Below are 22,246 nucleotides of genomic sequence, written 5' to 3'. Positions count from 1 at the left end.
CTAAAAGTCCAGATAAGTTGTAGAATGCTGATTCTACCAAGAGTCTCATCTCTCTTTCTTCAATTTTATTTCTTTTACTGGACACAAGCAGAGTATTTCTACTTTTATAATTAATCCTTGTGTGAGATTCCTTCGTTATTTTTTGAGTTCTTTCAAAGACCCTTGCCAATGTGCTGGCTAGCCTTCCTTCATGACTGTAAATTGTTAAATCTTGAATCTGATCAATTGGTTGAAAATTTCCTGGGAAGACGGACATGAATATTACTTGGTGTGCTGGAACCAAGCATTCTTCTTCTTCATTAAAAATAGGTTGACTGTTTGTAAATTTTAGGGATATATCCCTTGGATTTACATTGTCAATCATATTTTTAAATCTCTTTACTGCATCAACGAATCCTGCAGGAAACTCACTAATAATTTTTAGATCATTAAAAATTAAGATTGTATCAATTAATCCATACTGGAAAAACTGATAGGTGTCAGATGGGGAAGCATCTGGAAATATAACCAGCTTTGTTAGCTATTCTTTGGCAACAGGATAATATCCCAAAATTGCCCTTTTTTCTTCAGTCCAATTCAGGACTATGTTAAGGGTTTCTCTGAGATTAGATCTACAGACCCTTTTCTTTTCCTTGATTTCAGCCCTTGTAGGAATGTTTCTTATTATCCCTGTTCTCTGGGTTTGAATTGGAGCTTTATCTGCTCTTTTTAGGGTTTGCTCTGGATGGAGAGTTTCATATTCCTTGAAGGATTTCTTTGCCTCTTCCAGTGTTAGGAACCCTCCTTTATGAATTATCTTTGACTGGTGTGTGAATGGTGCTACTTTTTCCCAGGCATCATATACTCCTTTCATAGGGCCATTATAAATTACATAATATTTTTTATCTTGAGTGGATTTTTTAATGATTTCAGCAATTGTTTTATTTTCTGAAATTTTTTCTTCACCTGATTTGTCCACCACGCTTAGCTGGCTGAACTCTGATGGTTTTGCTTGTTGTGTTGATTTCATTGCTTCGATGGCCTTCTTGAGAGATTGGATCTGTGTCCTTATTTGCTGACAATGCTTGCATTTTTCGAGTTCTTACTCATATTTTTGAATTTCTTGATCTAATGCGTTGTAGACGAACTCCATTCTCTTGTTAATGTATCTACAATAACATTTTTGTCACCCTTAATATATTCAATTTTTATTGGATATTGTAATAAAAATAATTGCCATCTTACCAATCGTCCATGATTATAATCAACTTTTAAATTATATCGTATGAAACCTGTTAGGTAACTTGAATCTGTCCTTAATGTAAATTCTCTGGGTAGTAAATCAATTTTCCATTTCTTAAGAGATTTAATTGCTGCTAGAGTTTCCTTTTCATGAGTGGTATATCTCTATTCTGTTGGAGTAAAAGTCCCTGAAATATACCTGTAAAGTAATTTCTTTGGGGAATATTTAGAATCTAGTGATTCTTTTTCTTGTTCTAAACTTTTTATAGCTTTCTTAGCTTTTAGACATCCTGACCAGGTTATGTCTGAAGCATCTGTTTCTACTATTAAGTAGTCGTTTTCTTCTGGAATATAAAGTTCTGGAAGTTTTTCACATAATACTTTAATCTTTTGAATTTGCATACTATCTTTTTCATCCCATTTCCATTCTTTTTTAGTACTTATTTTTGGAAATAAGCTTTTAGTGTATTCTGTTATATTCTTTAAAAATCCTTGATCAGAAATATAATTTATACATCCTAAAAATCTTTGTAATTGTTTTCTATCTTCTATTTTATTAGGAAATAAATTTACCTTTTCTAGGACATTTGGCTGAAGTTTTAGCTTTCCTTGAGTGGATAGAATTAATCCAAGAAACTCTATTTCTTGTTTTGTTATTCTTGCTTTCTTTTTGCTAAGAACTAATCCTTTTTCTTTACATCTTTCTAAAACTATTAATAATTTTTGAAGATGATCTTCTTTATCCTGCTTTGTAAAAATTAGTATATCATCAATGTACACTAAAACAAATTCATTTAACTCTTTTAGATTTTCTTCCATAAATCTTTGATAAATACCTGGGGCTTGTTTTAATCCAAATGGTAATACATTCCACTCATAGAGTAACACACTTGTTGATTCTTTTGTTGGGCAAGTAAAAGCAGTTAATTTCTTTGTTTCTTCGTCTAAACGAAGTTGCCAATATCCTGATTTTGCATCAAGAGATGAAAACTAAGTTGCTCCTTTGATTTTTTCTAAAATAGAATCTTTTCTTGGAAGTTTATGAGCATCACCAATAGTTGCTTCATTCATCTTCTTATAGTTAATAACCATTCTTCGTTTTCCCCTTTTAATTTCATTATTGTTTTCGACATAAAAGGCTGGAGCCGCATGAGGACTTTTACTTAATCTTATAATTCCTTTTTCCAAAAGATCTCTACATTCTAGTGAAAACTCTTCTCTATCTCTTGCGGAATAAGGAATTTTATTTGGAACATTTATCTCTTTTGTAGGATCTTTTAATTTAATACTTACTAATTCGTTATTTGTATTTTTAATATCTAAAGGATTTTCAGCACAAATTTCATCCAAAAGTTCTTCTATCTTTATTTCAAGATTATTTTTTGGGATATTTATCTGAAAGTATAAATTTAAATAACATGCCTCTAATATAGAAAATATTTTAAATTTTAAGATCTTATCTATAGTAGTAGTCGGTATTTTTATACGTTTTGATTTTTGATTTATTGAAGAATCGTATGGAGCTTTTAAAACTATATATGTTAATTCTTGAATGAATGGATGATATAGCTTTAAAAAATTATTTCCTATGATAAAATCCATTCCAGAATCTAACATATATATAGATGGAACAATGAACCTATAATTTTGAATAAAAATTTCAACCATCTCTACTTTTTGGTCAATTTTATGTATTGATTTGTCAGCTATTCTAACTCTTAATGGTTTCTTTAATTTTTTCCAATCAAGTTTCATATTTGAACTAGCAAAGCATTGTGTTGCTCCAGAATCTATGAAAGCATTTATAAACTTTTCTGTTATTTTTATAGTAATAAATGTAGCATTATTACTCAGTCTCTGAGTCTGTTTCCGAGACATATTCAAAAATATAGTCTAAGTTATCATTAGATTCCTCTAAAGGTTCCATGAAACAAGACTTAGCAATTTCTATTTGTTTAGTAAGATCCTTTTTATCCTTCTTTTTCGGACATTCATTTGCATAATGTCCTTCTTCTTGGCAATACCAACATTTACAATTTTCTTTTTTATTCGGGCAATAGTTATTTCTTTGTCTTTTGTTTTTATTATTATTTTCCCTTCTAAAATATCTCTTTTTTCTCCAGTTTGGATAGTATTTTCTTTTTCTAAATTGATATTTTCTTTTTCTTTAAAAATTTTTATTAAGACCATATTTTTGAGGTATTTCTTCATTATCTTGACAGCAAATTCTAATTATATTTGCAAATCTTTTTTGAGTTGCTTCTTGCATACAACGTTCTTTTATTTCCTCTCTTATTGCAGAGGTTGCTCCACCAAAGTTACTTTCAATTGTTCCTCTATTTATTTCTCTTATAAATCTTCCCATTATAAATTCATTAGCAGGATATGGAAGTTTTGTTATATACATACTAAGATAATGATTTTTATCTTCTTCTTTTAATTTGTAATAATGTATTCTATATTCACATATATAAGACTCCACATTACATAGATCATATATCTGAATATTAGCTAAATGGTTTTTTGCTTCTTGATATTCTTTATTATAAACTTCTTGTCTATGATCTATAATATTTTTTTCCAAAAAATTCTTTATATAGAATCATCATTATATATAATATCTTATCATAAGCTGTGGTTTTTGTTGCTAATTCTTCTATTATTTGGTTTTCTATTGATGTCATATAATCTCTTATAGTTCCTTTAGTATGAAACCCTATGTAATTCCAAATGTCTCTTCCAGACAATTCGCTAAGTTTTGGATTAGTAAAGGCTTCTAATAAGAAGGAATTCAACCAGTTTTCGAAAATTTCTTTTTCATTCTTTTTACAGTCTAAATCGAGCATTCTTTCTCCTTCCATTTCCTGGATTTTAGGAACGTATTTTGATGGTATTTTTGTATATTTTGAATCTTTATTTATAAACCCTTTTTTAAAAGCATAATTATCAAAACCTGTTTCCCATTTAAATTGAGATTGATTATTCTTAGATGTTCCAGCTTCATTTTTTACTTGTATTGGAATTGCTGGTTCTTCGTCACTTGAATAATCTAGGATGTGTTCTTCATTTTCTATATTTTCAGAATTTACTAATTCTTCTTCTATCTGAAAACCCTGTTCCATAATATTATTTTCTTGAGCCATTTTTAATTGTTTAAAAAGCATTGTAACTTCTTCTAATTTTTCTTCAATATTCATAATTTTAGTGGTGGTTTTACTTTTAAATCTGTTATGTTGATTATATTTTGAAATTTTTCTTCTTTGTGATTCTCTTTTTCCTTATTTCTTTGGAATTTTATGGATACTAATATTTCTTCAAGCATATCTACTATAAAATTTAATTGTGGGTTAAAAGTATGATAAAAATGTGGGGAATCATTTCCATGGTAACATTTTTTAGAAATTCTGTGTAAAAAATAAGTTTTTTCAGGTTTTTGAAGTCCTTCAATAAAACTTATAGTAAAATAAAGATTTTGAGAAAAATCATTTTGTATTGATTTTAAGAATTCGGTGTCATTACAGTTAACATTAGTTAAAATCATTAATTTTTGATCTATTAATTTTGATAACTTAATTATTTCTTCTCTTAAATCTTCTAATTTACTTTTTTCCATTAGGTGACGCTTTTCTTTGTGGAGAGCTACGATTTTAAATGCAAAGTGTGGCTTTAGAAAATGTGGTTTAAGTAAACAAATCTTTAAATCTGTACAGATTTAGATCTGTACCATATAATTTTCTTTATTTCAAATGAACTAACGCTGCTTTTTTGTTTTTCCGATCATTTCTGATATTTAAATTATAAAAAATTTGAATATCTCAATATGTTATGGAGTGATTTATTCCAAATGAACTAACGGTGCTTTTTTGTCTTCCATTTCTTTTTAAACCATCATTTGTTGACCAACACTCAGTCACTGAGTCACACTCGCACCGAGAATGGAATTAACCCCCGTGAGGCGTGAGCTGTAGACCATAAATAACCATACGGTTTCTTCCATAGTGAAATTATTGTCTCAAAATATCTTTACTCCCCTGAATCGTTATAAATGGACTTTTTTTTATATTGACCCACGTTGGCCATAACCCATCCACGGGCTGCTGCATAAAGCCAGGCTACACCCTCATGTGTCACGTGTTATGTTTGATTGGTATATATGCTGCATTATTTCCAAGTACGCAGCACAATAATGTGATGTTCAACACAATTCCTTGACGGCCCTTTATCCTTAGCTTGTTATCCATGCACTTGAGCCACATATAAATTTGGAAAATTTTCAAATGTTAACGGAACAATCTAATTTTAACGGTTCATTTTAATTAATATATATTATATATTTTTATAATTAAGATTAATAATTAAAATTATTAAAATATTAATATTTTAATATTTAAAATTTTTTTATAATATTTATTGTTTAAAAAATAAACTTAAACAACTTTTAATAATTACTTCAAAAAATAATGACAACCTCAATAAAAAATTCTTTTGGTCATTGATTTTTATTTTTATAAAATTGGTTAACTTTTTTGTCAATATTTTTTTAGATTAACGAAATTAAATTGCTGATTTATTTGTTAAGTACTAACTAGAATTAATAGATTTTTTGTTAGAAATTTCGTTCTCTTTAATTTGGAGTAATTACTAGGGATAATTCATAGTTTTTTAAATTTTTTGTTATCTTTTTTATATATTGGCTAAATTTATTATATATGAACTAAAAAATATTAGTAATTTTTAAATTTCTTTTACTTATAGAAACTGAATAAAGGATATATTATTTTGATGTTTTTATTTTTTTTTACTAAAGATAGGATACTCGAATCCACAACCTCTTAATTGAGTATGGAGAGACTATATAATTTGAGCTATAACTCATTGGCATTTTTGATGTTTTTTTTTTTTACCAAAGATAGGAGACTCGAACCCGCAACCTCTTAATTGAGTATGAGAAGATTATGCCATTTGAGCTATTTTGATGTTTTTATTGTTTACAAAAATTGTTAAGATATTATATTATTAAGATTACATTAAGTTTTAGACGTATTCAATTTAAATTAACCATGATAATTACTAATTCACATAAACTTATTATTATTAGAAGTACATATTCTATTTTATAATAGATAATAAAAAATTGACATAAAATTTTATCCAATAAATACAACAAATGAAAATATTTATGTTAACTAATAATATAGATATAATATCAAAAATTCAAATTTTAATATTTTAGAATAATTAATAACAACAATTAGCAATGTCTTTTATATATATATATATATATATATATATATATATATATATTATTCAATTATTATAAGTAAAAGAAATTAAAAATTATTAATTTTTCTCTATTTTTAGACAACAAATTTAACCAATATATATAAAAAAATAAAAAAATAGAAAAAAATTATAAACTGTTCTGATCCTTGAAAGACAGTGAAACCTCTGACAACAAAATTTAATTTTCAAAACAAATTAAAAACACATTATTTTCCAAGATTTTTTTTTTTTTTTTTTGCGTGTGTTTTCATAAAATTTGGCTAATAAATAGGCGAACTCCAGCAATGCACACAAAATTTGTCTATTTACATAAAGTTTTCTATAGATTTGGCAAACTTGCTTACGTTTTTAGTAGAATTTGGATTGTATTAGTATATTTTTATTTTTATAAATAATTAAATATTATTTAAAAATTTAAAATTATAAAATTTTTAATTTAAACTTGTAAAATTTTAATTTAAACTTTAAATAAATATAATTTAAATTAACTATTTTATTTACTTTGATAAAAATAATATACTAGTATTATTGTAGTCATATGATTAAAGATTAATTATATTTATTTGATTCTAAAAAAATTAATTATTTAAAATCATTAATTTTAAATTAAAAATAAATACACTCATATTATTTTTAATTAAAAGAATACACTTATTTAAAATAATACGAGTATGTTTATTTAAATATTTTAAAATTTTAAATAGATCTACTTGTATTAATTTTAAAATTATTTAAAATAATATGAGCATGTTTATTTAAATTAAAAAACTTTAAAAGAAAGAAGAGTATGTTTATTTAAAAGTTTTTAACGTAAAATTTTTAATTTAAAAATAATATGAGTACACTTATACTTTAGTTTAAAATTAACTGTATCAAACCGTTAATTTTTTTAAAATCGAATAAATATAATTAATCATATGAATACAATAATACGAGTATATTTAATTTTATCAAATTAAATTAAATCGTTAATTTATATTTTAAATGAAAAATTTTATAATTTAAGATTTTAAATTATTTATTTAAATAAAATTAAATTAACTAAAAAATAAAAATACCAAATTGTATCAAAACGTAAACATCACTAAATTTATAGGCAAACTCGATATAAATTGACAAATTCGGTAATGTAATGGGCGAATTTTGTGGGTATTACTGAAGTTAGTCTATCTATTAGACAAACTTTATGAAAAACACAACAAAAAAAATTTGGATCTTGGAGAATAATGTGATTTTAATTTGTTAGAGGACTAACTAAACAGTCTAAACTCACAGAATTAAAGATCAAGAATCAAAAATAACATTTTTTTGCTCGTGGTTTTCCAAAAAACTTGTCAGGAACCGGGATGGTATTCATCCTAAATTTTACAATCATGCTAGATAAACAACTATGCTCTAATAATAGTCAACTATTAATTGCATTATAAATAAGTAAAGAAAAATATAAAATCAAATGAAAAAAAATATCTAAACTCAAATAAAAAAAAAACATCTAAAATTATTATAAAAAGAATATCTATCTTAAACTTAACAGAAAGAAACATTTAAAATGTAACAAATAGAAACATTTAAAATTATTGTAAAAGAATGTCCAATATCTAAAAAAATTTCAAAATCTAAACACAATAAAAACTTTTTTAATAATGGTTTAAAAAGAACGCATCATTTTTTAGATTTCTTATACATAAATTTCGGATGTTTAAATTTAGAGATTTTGAATATTTGTTCTGGGAATGTATAATAACAAATAAATGAAAGAAAATTACTAGAAAAGAATGCATTATTTTGGATATTGTTTCTTATACCTGAATTTTGGAAGTTTAAATTTTAGAGGTTTTGAATATTTTTTGGGAATGTATAATTAAAAATAAATGAAAATAAATTATTAAAAATAAAGTCGTCATTTTGAATATTTCTTATATTTAGATTTTATATTAGATGTTTAAATTTTAGAGGTTTTAAATTTATTCTTGGAATGTATATTAAAAAATAAATAAAAATAAATACTTTTGAATTTTAGATATTTAGAGTTTAGAAATTTTAAATTTTTTTTAGATGTTTTTTCAGTGATATTAAATATTTATTTTTGTTAGATTTTAAATAGTTTTTTTCAATAATTTTAGATATTTTTTGTTTAATATTTTATTTTATTATAAAATTGGTTGGTTTATTAAAATGTTGACAAAACAGGTTATCCATTCTTACCTAGACTTTTTCTAAATTTTAATATTTAAGTATTTAACAACTGCCCTTATGATAATTCTGTCTCTTTGTTTCACTGTCATTATCTTAAGCTTTCTATGTGGGATATGGTAACTAGTCTAGTTGTGGTGCCATGCCTTAGCTTTGAGGAAAAATTAAATATTATTTGTTCAACCTATCACTCAATTTCTTCATCCACTCTTTCCTTGTTAATTGATTATATATATTATAGCATCTAGAGTGGTTAGTATGCTTGGAACCATAGCTTGACAATTAAATGCATGATTGTCAATTGTACCTACAAAGTCAAATTCCACCAAGCACTTCAAGTGGCTGATACTCAAAGCCTTACAGTTAATAGCAGAGAATATCTATTGCTGTTTAATTACACTCCTTGGATTATAATATTTTAATCATGTTGTGGATTCCGAATGATTGCTACATTTCAAGGAAAATAAAAAAAATTGTGGATGTTAACTTCAGAGGATCAACCGAATTTGGTTTAAGTTGCTTTGGTGAAACTTCACTTTTGATGCTGCATTCATCACCTTTGACATTCTGATATATGAAGAACAAATAAAGTTGTTTGGTATAACATTACTTCAGATTTTGGTCTTATGTGATATGATTTTCCACTTAATTTATGCAATCTAGACTCAAGGTTAACTTCAGTTTCTGAATGATAGGTTGCCCATGTTTGTAATTGTAGATAATGGTTACTTTTTCATCCTTTTTTTTTAAAAAAAATATATATATATATTTATCTATCTACTACAAATTCATGAATGTGTCTACAATCTACATATAAGATATGGTTCTTATGATCTTATCTGCCGCCTTTCTTCTATGCTACTATATATACTGAAACTCTTGCTGTCAATGTAAAGGCACAAAAACATTATGAACCGCTGCAGATGCTAGTTGGAAATGGTGGGGTATGGTATTTAGTATTTACCACTGAAATTCAACTAATTCAATGCCACAATGGTTGACTGATATGGACATTTCATTCTGTCTAGCATGCTTGCTGCATTGAGTCAATTAGTGAATGTGTGTATACACCATCTTTTCACTTAGTGCTACAACAGTTGGTGTTACTTTCACACACTTTTCTGACTTATATTATATGCACCAAATATGTTGTTTCAATATTTATCATCATTTCAATATAGTTACCACTCCCATCGCTATAAGACTATTATTCTAGCAAGAAGGCTCTCATACTAAACAATAATGAATGAGAAAAGTAATGGTGTGGAACAAAATGATGTCTAAGATTCAAATAATGTCTTGTATGCATGTAAAAACTAGTAGCAATTGGTTTTGCAAAAAAGGTCTCTTAGCTTTGTGGTAAAAAGCTCTCTTTTTTTTTGACAGCCAAGAGTGGCAGTGTATCTGTATCATGAATCATGATCAAGACTTAAAAAGTTGGCTGACATTCTTTCTTTATATGGTACAATGGTACCTTCATTACAAGGCAAGCTATAAAGCAAATTTGATGAGATCAAATAAAAGTTAGAGAGAATTTTCAAACAAATCAAGCTTCAATAAAATCAATGAACAATGAATATTCCCAGCCACAGACATTTCTTTCCAGCCACTTGCTAATCCAAGCTTCCCACCGTCCATAACAAAGAAATCATGTTTAGAATATCATTTGGATTAAGTTACCTTTATGCTTGTTGACTATAAGATCATACTAATGACACAAAAATATGATTTTTTTTTTTTTTTAACAATGGTAAACAGCTAAGCATTTCTCTCTTGTCTTCACTCAGATGAAAAATACCAAGTGATGGGGTCCATCTGATTTTGAGATTTTACATGCGGTGATGCATAAGTTGCAAGTTAAATCAAAGTACATAGGCAGGGTGAGATGCAGATAGAGGCCCCTAGAGTGCCAATAATTCATGCAGGGTGATTGAAATGCAAGTTGGAACACATCAAAAGTTGCAGGCTTTTGTTTAGGGTATATATCCCACTACTACTTAGCTCCTGTAGTAAAAGGATGAATGGAAATTCCATTCAGCATAAACTAGATCTAATGACTTAGTTAGTGCTTGCAAGTGGATTGCACTGAATATTTGTGAATTGTGACTTACAATCTTCCCCTTTGTGCCCACACTATGGAATAATAGGAGGACTATGGTTATCAAAATAATAATTACATAATAGAGTCCTCACATTTATTTTAATTCAATATTGGTCCATGTCCCGTTTTGTAGCACAAAAAGATAACTTAGTTTAATGTTAAAAAAAGAGTTACCGTAAAAGTCTCTCTTTAGAAAGAATTGCAAATATCAAAACACGAGAAACCACAATTTTTCCAGTGTTTGGTCCTTGTTCTCTTTTGTAGTAACCAGTAACCGTGGAATTCATGGTTTCACTTAGTTTTTTCAAAATGGTTTGGCATTTTCTGCATCATTACTTTTATCTCTCTAAATGAACCTTTTTCAGCACAACATCATTGCAATCTTTTAATTTTTGTACCCTATCTGTGCATAAAATCTGTGACCACTCGTACCCTCACAAAAAACAAACAACTTATAAGGCTTTCCAAGATTGGTATTTAGTATTTACTAACATAAAGATAGCCCAGTTAAAGATACTATTGGTGGAAAACCCAAATGAAGAACTACCAAGAACATGAATGGTTCACTTTGCCTACTTTTAATCTTATAAGCTAAAAGCTGCCTTTTCATTTGTATTAATTTCAAAATTACAACATACAGTTGGCTCCATTATTAGTTGAAATAGGACATAAATAATAATACAAAATCTGACACAAATTTTCTGTCAAAATGCAGAGTACATATATAAACATAAATAAAATTTTACAAAAAATTTTCGCACCATTTCTATTACTCAACTATACACAAACTTATAGTTTAAACAATTTATAAATAATTAGCTTTTAGATTTTGACAGATAACACTGCTGCACACATTGTGGCCATGAATATGTAAATATATTCAAGGCCACCCACTCACACACACACGTATATATATACATATGTACGCTCATGTATGTGTGTATATATATATATAGTTGTTTCTTATTTGGTGAAAGAGCATCTTGATTGTGGAGGAAGGTAGTGAAATGGTGGGTCATGAAATGCAGAGTGTCAAATTCATATAGGAGTATGAAAGTCGATTTAAGACTATAAAATTAAAGGACTCCACTTGATGTTAAATCAAATCCAAGATGGGGCCAAGGGAGTCTTGTTTCAAAGATTCATGCTGTCTCTTACACCTTATCATCAAGTATATGGTCCGATTATGACACCCAAATTCACATTTTCGACTTTAGGACTTTTGTTGTTCAAGTCTCTATACTCTTTGCTGGTAGCTGTAAATTCTTTCTCTTTTTCCCCACTTTTTCATGAAACTTTGTAACGGGTTAAAGAGTGATCAAACAGTCAGAATAATCATTTGCTCTTGTCTTAGGAAAGATTTAATGCATTACATTTTTTTATAACATAATTCAGCATTATTCGAGGCTATTACAGTAGTGTATATATGTTTATGTATACTAGTATTTGGTGAAGGAAAAATCTTGAAATTCCTTGTTTAAGATGTTGAAATAAAGAAGAATATTTGCACAGTAGCCTAAAATTGAAAACTCCCAAATTCTAACAGCATGTTTGGACACCTTTAAATGATAGAATTAGAATTCAATTCCATCAAGAAATGAATACCTAAAGAAATGGAATTCAATTTCATAGTTTTGAACAACTAACTCATTTAATGAGATAGAATTGAATTCCATTGTTTGGAATGACTTGTTGATGAATTACATTATTTTTCTAAGACATTTTTACCCCTCAATAAATATTAAGAAAATGAAGAGATTATAGAATATTATAATTTGGACAGGGATATATTTGATATTGTACAATTTAAGTAAGATTTAGGTGAGAATTGATTTTGAAATCAGACCTATAGGTCTGATTTATAAATAGAGTAAAATGAGAATTAAAATTCTCACTTGAATTCAACTTCATGTTTTTTTTCTATTCCAAAGTAAGGAATAAAATTCAATTCATCTATGATTTTAAATCAGATGCATTTCAAACAGGCTATAAAAGAGAAAAAATACGCTTGGATGACAAATAATTTTTCAAAAAGTTTTAACTAATGTATATGCTCCTGATAAAATTGTCGGAATCTAGCAACAAACAAAATATATCTTCAACAAAATTAATACTATCTAATTTTATTGAGAATGTGCTTAAATATCTAATTTGTCATGAATATGTGTTTGTATAGCATGAGAGAGGAAAGATTTGAACATACTATATACTAAGAATAATCGTGGATTCGAACAAGGCATACGTACGTAATAATAATAATATTATTATTATTAATAATGATTAATGAGAATTAGTACCTAAGAGAGTGCAGTATATATATATTCGATGGCCAAGCTCAAAAAGGATGCGATATGGTGAGTGTGGAGTAAAAAAGATTAGAAAGAATCGTGATGAGTGCGGTGGTGGGCTGATAGGGCCATAGGGCATATAGGGAAGACTTATCTTATATCATAGAGTGGCACGTTTGGTTTACTGCAGGCAAAGTGCATGGCACATTGGACCCACTTATTGCCACTACCACTATCAAACTTGGTAGTTAGTATTGCTTTTCTTCAGCTTCCCCAACACAACTTATCTAAATTATCATTAGACTCAAATATATAATTAACAATTTATCTATCTCTCTATTTATATATTTATATTATATAAAAACTAATACCACTATTTTCATGTAATAAGAAATTCACAGCGTAATATTTTACCATTTTATAATTTTACCATATAAATATTATTGTATAGATATCTATCTTTTTTTTTTCGTATTATTACCACTCAAATTTATTTTCTATTTATAATGTTTTTAGAAACTGTTATAATTATATTCATTTTATTTACTAATTATAATCACTAATTATATATCTATCATTATCATTACTAACTACACACAATAATATATTTTTTCTCATTCACTTATTTTTAAATCATAACCACTAAATTCATCCTCTCGTTATTATATTCACTTATACTTATATTTATTATATAAATCAATATTTATTTTACATATTTTTTAATCTTTTTTTTCTTCACATAATCCTATGTTTCTTATTCTTTTTCCCTTTCATTCTTGCTAATATTTTACACAATTATTTTTATAATCAAAGTTATTTTTCTTATTTTGCTAAACAATTAACTCATTATGTATTAAAAGATGAATTTCTTAAAACACTAAATGTATATTTTTACAACTTTTTTTTTAACTTTTGTCTATATATTATCTTTGTCTCTTTTATATATATCACATTTTTATCATTTTAATCTTTTATATTTTTAATATTATTTAACCATAATAATAATATTAAAAATTAAATGTTATGTTATTAAAATATAATATATGCATTTAAATTGCATCTAATAATATTATTCTTCTTTTATAATATTTAATATAAATTAAAAAGACAAAAAATAATAAATAAAGTGTATGTTTAAAAAGAACAAAACTTTAATAAAAAGCAAAAAAAAAAATAAAGATGACTACTGAAATTATTTAGTTTTTAATTCTTTATAGTAATATTAAATTTTATATTAATTTATAAAAAATAAGAATACTTTTTTTGTAAATTCATATGAAATACATTATAAAAAATTATATAAAAATAATATTATCAAAAATAATATTAATATTATTATTTTTTAATTTATATATCCATCTAAATTCTGCAATACACGAATTTAAATTTAGTATACACAATTAAAGAGTTAACATTTTTTAAACTATACAGATTTAATCATAAATATAGTGAAACTTGTGATTCTCTGAAAAAATGGCTCTTGAAAGCTAATTTACTGACGTTGAAAAAAGATCCCCAGAAGAGAAGGATCTTCTGGACAGAAGCACAAAGAAAGTTAAGATGCACGAGGAAGGATACGCGAACTATCACATGGAGGAGAAGAAAACCCCTCCAGAAATGCAGGAGAACAATGTGGTATCAACACAAGATATGCAAGATGCTGATATGGTTCCATAAACGTTTCTTCAGCAACCTCAGAAAGCCTCTTATAGAGATAGGTTGATGAATGATGGTTTTGAAAAATTAAATCCTGAAGAAATTGTTGAAATGGTGGCTGAAGAGTACCTTTCTGGTGATGATGTGATGGACCATGAGGAGGTTTCTAAAGTTCCTTTCAATCCAAAACCAAATATTGAAGTTACCCTGGAAGAGTATGATGAGTGGTGCAGGTCTTGGAAGCAATCTCTGATAGTGAAACCATTGGGAAATAAGCTTAGCCTCCAAACCATGGAGAGATGGGCTAATCGAAGGTGGACAAAGAATTGCACGATCAGAGTTATGGATTTGGAAGATGGTTTTTTTTCTTATTCGTTTTTCGGATCAGGAGGACTATGGATATGCGCTTTTTGAAGGACCATGGATGATTGCAGATCACTATCTGCTGATACAGCGATGGTGCCCTCTTTTTCTTCCACAGGAGACTGAAGTTCAAAAGGTAGCAGTTTGGGTGAGAATACCAAACCTTCCAACAGAGTTATACAATAAGTATTTCCTATGGAAGGTGGGAAAAAGTATTGGAACCATGCTCAAGGTGGATGAACACACCTCCATACACTCTAGAGGCAAGTTTGCACGAATTTGTGTGGAGGTTGATCAGAGGAAACAATTGGTACCGTCCTTCTCAGCACTAGGAAAAGATTTCTATTTGGTGTATGAAGGACTCGATCAAATTTGCTTCAATTGTGGCCGATATGGCCATCGGCTTGAAGGGTGTCCAGAAAAGGAGAATGAAGTGGCTGCTATTGGAGGAAGAAAGAAAATGGTGAATGAACTGAACCACCATGAAGGGGTGGCAGCAGTCTTCATCCAGAACTAACCAAAATCTTGTGTTCCGGCAAACCAAAAAGAGAAAGAAGTAATTACGAAAGAAGATCAAGGAAAGAATCAGCAGAATATGACCGTTGCAAATGCAAGAATCAATCAAACTTCAATTGGCGCAAAAAATAAGGACTCTGGAGTTAATACGGAAGAGGGCCCATTTGGACCATGGATGATAGTCAAGAAGAACCAAAAAAGAAACAAACAGAATTCTGGAAAAGTGAATGGTGAGTGAAAAATCAGCACTAATACTAATAGATTTGATGTGCTAATCAATGAGGAATCAAATGAAAAAGGAAAGAATCCTGAAAAGAAAATAAATCAACAAGATAAGTCAAAGGAAGCAAGGATTACAGCTAAAGATATGCATCATTATGCTAGAACATCTAACAGTGTGAAAGGCCAAACATCTGGAGTAAGAAAGAATCAAATGCCTAGATCCCAAAATGGAAAGTCTATTGAAGTACTCAAGAAGAATAGTGTTGGCAAACCATATATGGAGAAGAAGGAATAAGCTCAACAAGGGGGAGACTTAAAGGAAACTCAAAATCATAAAAAAAATGACGAAAATGGAGATCAAAATGAAAAACGTTATGAATATTAGGAGCAGTTCAGCAGGTTGTTGAATGGCATTCACAAAAATTACCAACAAGAAAATTACCTTAACTTAAATAATTGTTTGGACCCCAAGATTAGTGAGCTTATCACCGTAACTATGGGAGGAGGAATAATGGAAGAAAAGAACAAAGATAATGGCAAGGATAAACCTCCAAAAAGAGATCTTTTTCGTGTAAAAGATACTACCATGCTGGACAAGGAAAGTAGCCAATCTTTACTTACTCCTAATGGAGGCGACATAGAGGAAGGGACTCCAAAGCCTTTGGAGACCTAATCAATTTTTCTGTACAGACCAGGGAGTTTTTATCCTTAGCTCATGATCTTTTATTATTTTATTTTAATTATGAATATTATTACATGGAATTCTAGAAGAGCTTCATCAAAAGGGCTTCAATCTATTATTAAAGACTTAACTTAAAGATAGAGAAGTTACTTTTGTATCCTTCCTGACACTCATATTTCAGGTCCTAAAGCAGAATCAACTATCAAAAGGTTTGGTTTTAATGGCTGGTGCATTAGCGAGGCAAATGATTTTTTCGGAGGAATTTGGTGCTTATGGGAAAAGAATGAATGGAATATTAAACCTCTCCACATACATAAGCAATTTATTCACCTTGAAGTGAAATGGAGGGATGAAGCTTATTGGAACTTCACTGCATTTATGGTAGTCCGCAAGTTAGTAAAAGAATGGAGCTCTGGAAATGCTTGGAGGATATAGCTGAAAGCATAAATGGACCTTGGTGTTGTGGAGGAGATTTCAACTCTATTACCAATCTTAATGAAACAGGGATTTTTCTAACCTTTCTCAAGATACAAATAATTTTATAAATTATCTTAACACTTGTAATTTACATGATTTAAATTTTTGTGGCCCTTCCTTTACTTGGCAAAGAGAGAATGTTAAAAGACGTTTAGACTGTTACGTTGGCAACCTAGAATTCTCTACAAAATTTTTAGATGTGGGAGTTAACACTTACCTAAACTCAAGTCTGATCACTTATCTATTCTCTTTGATTTTCAGATGGCCGAAACCGAGGTTGGTCCAAAGCCTTTTAGATTCTTGGCACCTTGGATCCTCCACCAGAATTATAATAATATGGTGAACCAATGTTGGGACAAAAACAGCTGTCTTTTGCAAAATATCCAGAGCTTCACTGACAATGCTAGAATCTGGAATAAGGAAGTATTCGGTCATATTTTTTGGAAAAAACAGAAATTTTAAATAGAATGGAAGGTATTAATAATAAGCTATCTTTCACTGTAAACCCTTTCCTTGAAAAACTGCAGAGGCAGCTTTGGAAGGAGTATGAAGCTCTAAATATTCAAGAAGAGGCTTACTGGATTCAAATGTCAAGATGTAACGATATAAAGTTTGGAGACAAAAATTCTAAATATTTTCATAAAAAAACTAATAGAAGAAAGAAGAGGAATAAGATTGTGACTTTAAAAACAGAGCAAGGAGAATGGGTGAAAGATATAGTTTCTCTGAAAAATTGGAGAATTACTTTCTTTAAGGATCTCTACTCAGCAGGCTCGAATGTCTCCGCTTTTCCTATTACTAGTTGCTTTACGAAATTACAGGAAATAAATTACATAGATATTTCTAGAAATGATACAGATGAGGAGATTAAGGATACGGTTTTCAGTTTAGGAAGTTGGAAAGCACCGGGCAGCGATAGACTACCGGCAAAATTCTACCAACATTCATGGAATATTGTTGCAAACTCCATAATCGACTGGGTTAAGAAGATTTTTTGAGATCCGAATAACATTGCTGAGGCTAATAGAACTCTGATTGCTATTATTCCAAAAATTCCCTCCCGTGAGAACTTTGGGCATTTCAGGCCTATTAGCCTCTGCAATGTATGCTATAAATTTGTGACAAAAATTTTAGCGTCTCGGTTGAAAAAATATATGCCTACTATTATCTCCAATACACAAGCTAGCTTCATGCCTGGCAGGATTAGCGCATACAATATCCTAGTAGCTCAAGAGGTGGTTCATACAATGAGATACAAGAGTCATGGTAAAGGAATGATGGCTATCAAAATTGACCTAGAGAAAGCCTATGACAGATTGAATTGGAGTTTCATTATAGCAACTTTGGAGGATACAGGCATCCCGGAGAATATCATTAACATCATAAAATATTATATCACAACTTCCACCATGAGCCTCCTGTGGAATGGCTCACCACTAGACGTTTTCTCCCCCACTAGAGGCATCGGATAGGGAGACCCTCTTTCTCCATATCTCTTTGTTCTATGTATTGAAACATTATCTCATCTCATAAATAAATTAATAGAAGATAAAAAGTGGGAGCCTATTTCTCTCACACGAAATGGTCCTAAGATTTCTCATTTACTCTTTGCAGACGATATTGTTTTGTTTGCTAAAGCTGACAAGGGACAGATGAAAGTAATAAAAGAAGCACTCCATCTGTTTTGTGACAGCTCTGGTCAAATAATTAGTTTCAACAAATCATGTATCCATTTCTCAAAGAATGTAAACCACAACGTCAGAAACCAACTTAGTCAAGACCTAGGTATTTTCCTAACAGCTAACTTAGGGAAGTACTTGGGGGTTCCTCTCATCCATGAAAGGTGCAGCCAACATCACTTCCAGCACATTATTGATAAGATGCAATTGAAGCTCTCAAACTGAAAGAAAAAATCTCTTTCCTTGGCAGGAAGATGCACTCTTATTGAATCCGTCCTCTCAACTATTCCGAGTTACTGTATGCAAACTATGAAAATTCCAACTGCTGTCTGCAACAAGATTGACAAGATTTGTAGAGACTTCCTCTGGGGTAGCAGTGAGGGAGAGAGAAAAATTCATCTAATGAATTGGGACAAAATTTGTCAAACAAAAGAAAAAAGAGGTTTAGGTATCCGAAAAGCGTAGGAGACAAACCAGTTGTTTCTCATGAAGTTAGCTTGGGGGCTCATCCATAAGAGGCAATCGCTTTGGGTGCAAATTATGAGGGTCAAGTATGGTTGCGGAGAAGATATTATCCCGAAGATTCATATGAAAGCAAATAATTCAAATACTTGGAGTGGAATTGTTAAATTTTGGGAGAATTTCAGTAGGAATATCATCTGAAGGATCGGTAATGGTCACAGGGTCTTATTTTGGAAGGATCTATGGGTGCTAGGAATAGGTAAGCTGGAAGACTTAGCTGTATCTCACCTGGATGGGAAAAGACTGAATGAGAATGTTGCTGCCTATGTCACAGAGCAAGGAACCTGGGATTGGGACACTATTCGGCAATATCTTCTTGAAGAAATATTGATCATTTGCGTATTCTTAAAGCGCCGAATGCCTACATTGGGGAAGACATGGTGGGGTGGCTGCCTACCCCAAGCGGGGAGTTCTCTATCAAGTCAGCCTATGAGACATACTTTAACGGAGGTGGAGAAACTAACTATATTCATAAACAGGTATGGAAGATTAAAATCCCTCAGAGACTAAAAGCTTTCAGCTGGCTCTTAAGTCATGAAGCTCTCCTAAAAAATTCTAATAGAAGGAGAAGAGGGCTTACAGATGACGATAGATGTCCATGGTGTAATGAGGAGGAGGAAACCATGCTCCATGTTTTGCGGGATTGTCCTTACGCTCGCAATACCTGGACCAGCATGGTAAATAGAGCCAATCAGACTAGATTCTTTAATCAGCCTTACCAAGAATGGTTAGAGAATAACTTGTTCAATGGCTCTCACCACCAAAATGGTCAGTCTTGGACCATTATTTTCGTAACCGCCTGTAACACCCTTTGGAGGTGTAGGAATGATTTAATTTTCAACAACCTAAATCTGCAGTATAACCAGATTCCGTTCTTAGTGAATAGACTTGTAGAAAACTACAATTCAACATTTTCAATTGTTAAAAGGAGTAGCAGGGTTCTGAGACATACCAGAGACGAGCAAGTGGGTTGGGAACCACTAGAGAAGAATTGGGTGAAGCTCAATGACGACGGCTCGGTCCTTCAACTGGGTAGTCAAGGTTCTTGCGGCGGCATCTTGAGGAACTCTGAAGGAGACTACATCACAGGGTTTAGCATGAACATTGGACGATGTAGCATCACGATGGCAGAACTTTGGGGCATATATGTCGGAGTTAAGCTTGCTGTGGATTTGGGTATCACCAATCTAATGGTAGAATCAGACTCTATGTGTGCTATGAACCTTATAGGAAAGCCCTCAATTGATCTCCATGCTAGCTCTTCACTTATTAGATCAATTAAGGAGATTCTCACAAGGTTGAACAAATTCATAATTAAGCATATCTTCAGAGAAAGAAATTTTTGCACAGATGCTTTTGCGAAGATGGGTCATGAGAAAGAGGCAGGAATCATGGGATACGTTCATCCTCCTCCCTAGGACTCTTGGCTGACATTAGAAGAATGAAGTTCACTAGAATAGTGGTTGTTTAGTGCTTTTTTTGTTTCTTTGGGCCTTTGGCCTCCTTCTTATAAAAAAAAAAAAAGAATTAACATTTTCAACGTACAGGATGTTGGCCCTTGGTGCCACTACAACAAACAAGAGTAATGGCAAAAAACCGTTGTCATAGATCAAAAAATCGTTTCTGAAATTTTAGGCAACGTTTTGACAACGATTTTTGAACTGTGGTATATGCGGTCGTAACTAATGTTAATAGGCAACGGTTTTTTATCTAAAACAACAGCAACAAAGAAAATTGTTGTTCTTTGTTACCGTAATAGATAACAATTTTTACAACAATTTTTAAAAAATGATTTTTATCATTATTTAATATTATGCAACGGTTTAAAACCATAACAAAACAGACAACGATTTTACACCGTTGTAGTCTATCAAAAATAAAAAAATAACAAAAGATATGAATTATGGGAGAAAGAAATCAAATAGAACGTTCTACATAAGAAGGTAAAGTTAATGCGCAATGCATATGTTTAGTATTAAAAAAAAGTAGTAAGGGTTTTTATTACTGAAAAGCTTTTAACAATAATAATATATTAAGTAATATAATATTATAATTAGATTTTTTTTATTAGATAATTATTTTAAACATTAATATAATTTAGATATTTTTTACAATTATTTTGTCAAAAATTAAAAATAAATATTATATTTGGAAGGAATAATTTTATGTGTATTATATGTTAAATATTTTTAGGAGACAATTTTTATGTGTACTATAAGTTAAGTATTCTTAGAGAAGGATTTTTATGTGTATCTTTTGCATAATTATTTGAACAATATTAGAAAAATGTTGCTTGATAAAAAAATTTGTTGTAATGATTATAAAATTGTTTTTTAAAATAGTAAAAAAAAACGGTTTTGTTTTATTACTATAAAATAATAAAAAGTTGAAGTTTAACATTAACACTGTAAAAATTGTTGTCTAAGACTATTTAATAAAATAATTTTAAAATATAGTAAATTTTGACAATAATTTTCGTGTATATTATAAATTAAATATTTTTAGGAAAAAGTTTTTATACGTATTTTTTGTATAATTTAAATAATATTAAAAAACTGTTACTTAATAAAAAAATATTGTAATAATTATAAAATTATTCTTCAAAAGTCAAAAGAAACGATTTTATTTTGTTGTAATAAAATAATAAAAAAATAAATTTTATAGTAACACTATAAAAATTATTGTCTAAAATCATTTACTAAAATGGTTTTAGAAGGTTACAAATTTGTACGTGTTTAAAACTCATATTTATCGTAGTGACCCTTGGTCGTCATTCCCTCTTTGAGCACTTGCCTTTGGCAAATGTAACTTTTTGTTTATTTGGTCTGATCTCTCTCTATCTTTCTCTCTCCCTTAATAATTTTAGATTACAACTTCATTCTACATTTAAATAACAATAGAAATCAGAATATGTTCTGTACACACACGTATATATAAAACACAATATTGAATATTGTCAGTCATTATTTTTATATAAAATTAATTATTAAATACTGGTCCCTGTCCCTCTCAATAAAGATAGTCTAACTAGTTCTGCAAGCGT

The 22,246-nt window shown here is 29.5% G+C and overlaps 1 long non-coding RNA gene across 1 annotated transcript; it reads right to left on the bottom strand.

Moving 5' to 3' along the window:
• Positions 1–14,424: 14,424 nt before the first annotated feature.
• LOC112738089 (uncharacterized) lies at positions 14,425–20,656 on the bottom strand. Its single transcript, XR_003169230.3, has 4 exons — positions 20,156–20,656; positions 19,962–20,054; positions 19,784–19,867; positions 14,425–17,412 (listed from the first exon to the last, which is right to left on the bottom strand). It is a non-coding gene; the product is annotated as an uncharacterized lncRNA (long non-coding RNA).
• Between the last annotated feature and the right edge of the window lie 1,590 nt (positions 20,657–22,246).

This window comes from Arachis hypogaea, chromosome 13 (genome assembly GCF_003086295.3).
Source record: "Arachis hypogaea cultivar Tifrunner chromosome 13, arahy.Tifrunner.gnm2.J5K5, whole genome shotgun sequence".
Taxonomy (NCBI): domain Eukaryota; kingdom Viridiplantae; phylum Streptophyta; class Magnoliopsida; order Fabales; family Fabaceae; genus Arachis; species Arachis hypogaea.
The sequence above is the reverse complement of the archived record's forward strand: the minus strand, read 5'-3'. Positions and strand labels throughout refer to the sequence as shown.